At 33.3% G+C, this 7,691-nt stretch overlaps 1 non-coding gene across 1 annotated transcript; it reads left to right on the top strand.

Annotated features, from left to right (window-relative positions):
- Positions 1-369: 369 nt before the first annotated feature.
- Positions 370-476, top strand: LOC128040308 (small nucleolar RNA R71). Its single transcript, XR_008194964.1, has one exon. It is a non-coding gene; the product is annotated as a small nucleolar RNA R71 (small nucleolar RNA).
- The last annotated feature ends 7,215 nt before the right edge of the window (positions 477-7,691 follow it).

Raw genomic sequence — 7,691 nt, 5'->3', positions numbered from 1 at the left:
GATGGATATTCTTCAAACATATGTCTTTCCCCACAATAGACACAGGCTACATTTTCAAATTGGTGCGGTGGTTGTGCTGCAAAACTATTAAACCCATTAGTGGTAAAATTTTTAAGCATTAAGGATATTAAGGATACTTGAGATGTGAGTGAAGTAAGAGCATCTACTTCATGTATTCCAGCAACTCGTCTTCCTGACGTTACTCGATTGGTTGGATATTGATAATTTTTGCTGGCAATCCTCTCAATGATTCCATAAACCTCATTATAAGACTCAGAAAGGAGAGCACCATTAGCAAAAGCATCCACTACAATCCTCGTGTGGGCATTGAGACCGTTATAAAACGTCTCAAGTTGGATGCAATATGGGATTCTGTGATGAGGGCATTTTAGTAATAATTCTTTGTACCTTTCTCATGCCTCATACAAGGACTCATCATCCATTTGTTAGAAAGCAGTGATCTCATTCCTCAACTTAGCATTCTTGCTAGGTAGAAAATACTTCATGAGGAATCTTTCTATTAACTCTTGCCATATGGAAATTGAATTCGGGGGCAATGAGTACAACCGGCCTCGAGATCTGTCCCTCAACGAATATGGGAACAATTTTAATCGTAGCATATCTTCGGGTACTCAAGCTAACTTAAAATAATCGCTCACCTCCATGAATAGTCTTAAGTGAAGTTAAGGATCTTCGGTAGGCATTCCACTGAATTAGCCCACTATCTGAAGCATCTGGAACATGAATGGCTTCAGCTCGAACTGTTGTGCCTCAATTTTGGGTCCCCTAATACCCGAATTATGATCATGAAACACTGGCACAACATACTGTTTTAAAGCTCTATCCCTATCATCAGCAATAAGGATAGGATTTTGGGCAGTGTTTGCTCTATTTCCTTGATTCAGATTTTTGAAGTTCATCTCTTCGGTCCTTCTTTGACTTGCTTGTCTTCTCCGCTGTCGAAAAGCTCTTTCAATCTCAGGGTCTACATGGAGTAAATCGATAATTCGATCAATACTCATAAACACTTGAAAAAAACACAGAAAAATTAATTAAGTTAAAATTGAATAGAGAAATAAACCAAAATGAAAAATTAACAAATTCACAAATAATGAATTTTTAAAGTTGTCCCCCGACAACGGCACCAAAAACTTGAAACGACAGGAATGTGCAAGTGTACACAATCGCAACAAGTAATAAAGTGACAAGTAAATGTAGAGTTATCGTACCCACAAGGACTGTGAAAAAAAATATTTATGAATGCAATTTTAAAAACACTTTGGTGAAGAAAAATATTTTAACTAAGTAAAATAAATAAAATTAAAATAAAAGTTCCAATGCATGATTTCAAAAGATGATTTTACTCAAAATGACATAATTGTGCTAGATTAATTACATTTCTTAACTTAGAATTATTAAACTCATGTTTATGTTGTTACGAATAAATTCACGGTAACTCGGTAATTTCTAACTTATGAACATACTTACATACCAAAATCCATTTATCTCTTGACTATATCTCTATGTCAATTCAACTGAATAAACAAATTTTAATAAGAAAATATTTTAATACACATACATACCTATGAAATTAAAATAATCTCTTGTACATATCGTATGTCAATTCAAACAATTAATTCAATCTCATAAGCACATAAAGGATTACGTGAGGTAACAATGTATTTCTACCTTCAAACAGTTTAATCACAATAATCTTGCAAGTTATGCAAGGCTAATGTATCGTTAGATACCGTTGCTAACTTAACCCTCAGCTACCTTAGATGATTAAACATGCACTAATTAAGTATCGTGTCAATAATTACAATTTAAATCCAATTAAATAATTAATTCATTAGTTACCTTACAATTGTAATGCAAGAATAACTTAGTCATGGTTTTACTTAATCAAACATCTTAACGAGGCCTGTAACAACACAAACACGATTTTAATAACTCAAGTAGACGAAATGCAATCAACCTAACCCGAATTAAATTTAAGCTATATGAACTAAATTAAACATATCAACATCACAAATATTCATAAACATGTTCATAACAACAACAATTAAATTAAAAAGATAAGGAACAAGAATCAAATTTGGTGTTTCTCCGAGGCTTGACTAGTTTGCTCCGCTCCTCCTTCTCTGCTTGTTCTTGTTAAATCGAGGCTTCCACGAACACTTGAATGCTACTCCAAATGGTGGTTGAAGGACTCTTTTTCAAGAGGTGAAATCGGCATAGGAATAGGGGATGAAAATGAATAACAATGGAAGGGAATGAAGAGAAAAAAATGAAAAAGAAGTAAAGAAATGAATGAGTTTAAGATGTGCTTGAAGTGATTAGCCAAGGGGTTTGTTATAGGTTGAGATGGCTTCCAAAATTAGCAAAAATCAGCAGCCATAGAGTCCCCCCATGGCCGACCACACTAGTGGCAAGTTTTAAGGTTTCAAACTTGCTATTTTAAGGTTGGGGCAAATCTAGAAAGGCAGAAATACTAGGGTTTGAATGAAATTTGAAGGAGTCTTCAAGAGCCATTTTTCAAGCCAAATAACCAGCCAAGCAAGCTGATTGGGTCAGCATGTTGGACGATTTTGGCTTGCCCAGTGCTCGATTGGTTCAATTTTCTCGGTTCAGCTCAATTGGGCCCCTTTTCATAATTAATTAATAGTAATTTATTTAACCCAAATTAAATTGGATTAAAATTAAAATTAATTATATTATGAATTAATACACATAATTTTGACCATCTTATGCTGAAAAATTATTTCGCCTTCATGCTTCAAAATTGCTTCTCGGTTTTGTGCTTTTAGCAGTGTCTGTCGAGCCATTTTTTGCCCTTTGTGCAAATCTGTCAAAAATAATAAAAAATAATCAAAATTTTATATAAAATTAATTAAAATTAAACATGTCCATAATTTGAGTGCAACTTAAGTATTTTATAATTATTATATATTTTTTCGATAAGAATTTTACTGAAACTACATGAATTTGAGTTAAAAAAGGCATGAAAAAGTGTGTATATTTCTGTGTTTCCACTTGTATTCAGTACTCTATCTTTCCATTCTCGGCCACCAATAAAACAGTTTCAACTCATTATACATCTTATTGATGCCCAAATGTATCATGTAAGTACTATTATGAGCTTCGTGCAAAATGTCTCATTTCAATTCTAAATTATTCGGTACACACAAACACTTTCAAAAATATAGATTTACGTTATCATCAACACTGAACTCTTTGCTCTGATTATCTTCAACAAGTTTCTATTTTGCTTACAACTTGGAATCATCTTTTTGCAACTCCTGAATCTTTTGAAGAAAAATAAGTTTAACTATCAACTCAGCTAAAATAGAACTATCTCGTTCCAAAGCCAAACGGGTATTCATCACCTTTAAAGTAAATAGGGACTTTTGACTCAAGGCATCAGCTACAATGGTAGCTTTTTTAGGATGATAATCTATAATCAGATCATAGTCTTTAAGCAATTCAAGCCACCTGCGTTGTCTCAATTTCAATTCTTTCTGTGTCAGCAAGTATTTTAGACTTTTGTGATCTATGAAAATGTGGCATTTTTCCACGTACAAATAGTGTCTCCAAATCTTTAGAGTAAAAACCACTGTTGAAAGTTCGAGATCATGTGTAGGATAATTCTTCTCATGTGGCTTAAGTTTCTAAGAAGCATAAGCAACTAATTTTCCCTCTTGTATTAGTACACAACCCAAACAGTTGAGTGACATGTCACTGAACACAAAAAATTCTTTTCCAGATTCAGCCTAACTTAAAACTAGAGCTTCTGTTAACATTGCTTCCAACTGTTTGAAACTTTGCTGGCACTTTCCTGACAAAACAAAGTTGATATTATTTTGTAACAATTTTGTTAATAGGAGGGCTATTATCGAGAAACCTTTAACAAACTGTCGATAGTATCAGACCGATTCTATAAAACTTTGTATCTCAGTGATATTCTTCGAAGGTTTCTAGTTAACAATTGTTGAGATATTACTCGGATCCACTTGAATGCCTTTAGCTAATATAATGTAACCTAGGAATCCCACTTCTCGTGACCTAAATTCACATTTGTTGAACTTTGCATATAATTGCTTTTCTCGAAAAGTCTGTAATACAATTCTGAAATGTTGACACAAAAACAAACTTTTCCAGATACTGCTGAAATATTTTGTTTATCAAATCCATAAAATCGGCTACAGCATTAGTAACCCCAAATGGATTACCAAAGGTCAATTTTAGAAAACATTGTTTCTCCTATCAATTGATAAAAAAATATCGATTTAGGGCATTAGATACTTGTTCTTTATGGTCACTTTATTCAACTACCAGTAGTCGATACACAATCTTAGGGTTCCATCTTTCTTTTTCACAAATAATATTGGAGCAAGGTGACACACTTGGTCGGATAAATCCCTGATCTAACAGTTCTTGCAACTGAGCTTTCAATTTTTTTAATTTAATCAGAGTCAGCCTGTATGATGCAATAGAAATCGAAATAGTTTTGGTGTTATTTCAACAACAAAATTAATTTCTCTCTCAGGCGAGAAACCTAACAACTCTTTGGGAAACATGTATGTGAATTCTCAAACCATCGAAACTTGCTCTATTTTAGATCCTGTCACTCTAGTATCTAGAATATAGGCTAAATATGCCTCAAACCCTTTTTTGATTAATTATTGAGTTGACATCATAGATATTATGTTAGTCGAGCTAACATCATTGATATTATGTTAGTCGAGCAATCAGATCTGTCAGCCTTCACATTTATCAATTCACCATCCTGACACCGCAATGATATTCACTTTTGTTTACAGTTGACCACTACATCGTGAAAAGTCAACCAATCCATTCTGAAAAATATTTCATATTCATCAAAAAGTAATAACATCAAATTAGCTAAAAACTTACGGCCTCAAATTTCCAGTTGACAGTCATTACAACTTTTATTGACAAGAACACTTTAACCTAACAGGTTGGTTACCCAAACATCAAATTCTATCAATTCTACTAGTATATTTTTTAAGCTACTAATGAGGTGTAGATGTATGAATATGTTGACCCAGAGTCAATCAATGCAGGCACAAAAGCATCAAATAGAGAAAAATGTATCAGCAATAATGTTAGTAGCAGTACCTTCCTTTCTGGCTCGAATAGCATAAGCTCTAGTAGGTGCACAAGCCTCGAATCTCATAACTTATCTCTAGTTCCACCTCGATTAGCACCAGCGCTGCTACCAGTTCCTGGTCTTCTAATCCTCTACAGAGTCGACACTGGCTTTACACTTTGTTCCTTGCTTTGATCTGGCCTATTCGAACAATCTCTTCTTAAATGTTGTTTGGAACAACATAGAAAACAAGCTCCATTTTTCAATCTACATTCACCATTATGTTTCTTCCACAATGTCATCAAATTGGTCTATTTGCATTACGAACACTTTTGACACTAGCTACCGACGTAGTCTGAGGTTGCAGAATACTCGGTCTCGGCCCATCTCTCTCAAAAATCCCTAATGGAGTAGAGAAACGACTTTACAAATATTTTGACTTTTTAGATGGATGAGTTGGGAAAGATATGGCCATACACCATTTACTAGAATCTCATATCTTAGGTTTGGTCTACTTTTTCTCCTTATGCATTTCCTCCATTTTCTGAGCCCTCTCCGATAGAATAACAAACTTTTCCAATTCCACACCTCCTACTAACATTTGTATGTCCTCGTTCAATCTCCACTCAAAACGAGTACACATTTCAGCTTCACTAAATACAAGCTCTCTGACATATTTACTGAGGCAAATGAATTCTCATTCATATTCAACTACTAACCTATCTCTCAGTTTCAGTTTCATAAACTCTCTCTTTTTATTTTCAAGATATAGTCGGCTAACATACTTCTTTTTAATTCAATTTGGAAGAACTCCCAGTTTACTCGATCTTTCAGAACAACAAACGTTAGAGTCATCCACCATTGGTATGCTTCTTCTTTGAGCAATGATACGACACATCCTAAAAAATCATCAGGAATACAAAATAACTTGTCAACAACCCTCTTAGTGTTTTCTATCCAATACTCAACTTTTTTTGGTTCATCCTTTTTCTTGCCTTTGAATTATTTTGCCCCACATTTACAAATTTTATATATCAGAGGATGGTTAATGGGTACCGAATTAGAAACTTGAGGATGAAAGGGTACCACAGGAGGCACAATCGGGGAAGGAAGGTGCATTTGAGGTTGTGGAGCGGAAGGGGTAGCTCCCATATATTGGGTGAACCACTAGTTCATCATTTGGAAGAAGGCATCTCTTGCCTCACTCCCTAGCCGTTGTGGAATGGGAAAACTTCGGGAAGCTCCCTGTTTGAAAGCACAAATATTACTTTCAACTTCATTAGACACAACTCGATTTGATTCGGCTGACATGGTTTAGCTATATGGAAAAAAAGTCAATTCGAATCAGAAGACATCACACTATCACAGGTTATTGTGGCATGTATTTCTAGACTCAACATGCTTTACATTTCAGTCCTAGAATTGACTAAACCGTAGGTTTGATACCACTAAATGTAACTCCCCTCGCTCGACCCGATCGTCAATTTACAATAAAATATTCAAGCACATGTAATTCAATGTTAAACATCTTCATTTTTGTACTTTGTACCTATTCGTAATAAACAATATTTCTATATTTTGAAATTCAATCCAATTGATGAAAATATGCCAAATTCACCTTAAACTAAACATATTTATGAAATAAACACAATTCAGCATAACATCAAATAAATTAGTAAGTTTCATATGAATTTACCTGGCAAAAACAACAAGTTGAAACTTCAAAGACTTCCACAATTTTGTTGTTCTCCGGTTATCACCGATTAGATTCAATTCTTGATCTAAACAATTATTTTAGACAATGCATCAATATCAAACATATTTATATCACTCCATGATATTCATGAACCTATTTAATTCCATTTTTTAAATGCCCCTTAATTTTTTGTATTTTATTCAATTTAGTCCATAAAACCAAAATAAAAATATCTTTCAATTTTAAGCCTCGATTTTAAAATCGATCTCAATTACACCCCTTAGGGACTCCCTACTATCTATTATTCTAGATATTTCACATGCTTTTTAAAATTTATTCCCTTTATTCCTTTTGTGCAAAACTAATAGTTAAACTTTACAATCTAATCCTTTTCACATCTAAGCTTAAAAACTATCAATTTAAGACCAATTTATTCAAGAAATCAGCAATGGAAACTTAAAAAAATTTAACAGTTTCACAAATTCGTACATAGGCTAGCTAAAACAAGCTCCCATGACCTCAAAACATATAACTTACAAGAAAATGACTTAATTGAACTCACCAATTGAGGATCGAAAGTTTGACCTTCAATAAGGGTTTTCTTTCCTTCTTTGTTTAATTTAGTTTATATAGTATAATTAGGGATTAACTAAATTTTATTAATTATCTTAAACTTAATTAATTAACCATTAATCAAAGTTAGAGGGAATGTCATCATATGCCACTATTCCATGTTACAAAATAGTTTAATTACTATTTTGGATATTTGGTTAATTACAATTTAAGTCCTTAAGCCTTTTGCCAATTAAAAATCTATAACGATAACAGTTTTATAATTTAGTCCTTGTACATTAATTAAACAATTAATAAACAAAATTGATG

The sequence above is a fragment of the Gossypium raimondii genome, chromosome 3 (assembly GCF_025698545.1).
Source record: "Gossypium raimondii isolate GPD5lz chromosome 3, ASM2569854v1, whole genome shotgun sequence".
Taxonomy (NCBI): Eukaryota; Viridiplantae; Streptophyta; class Magnoliopsida; order Malvales; family Malvaceae; genus Gossypium; species Gossypium raimondii.
Note: the sequence above shows the minus strand (reverse complement) of the source record. Positions and strands in the feature narration are given on the sequence as shown.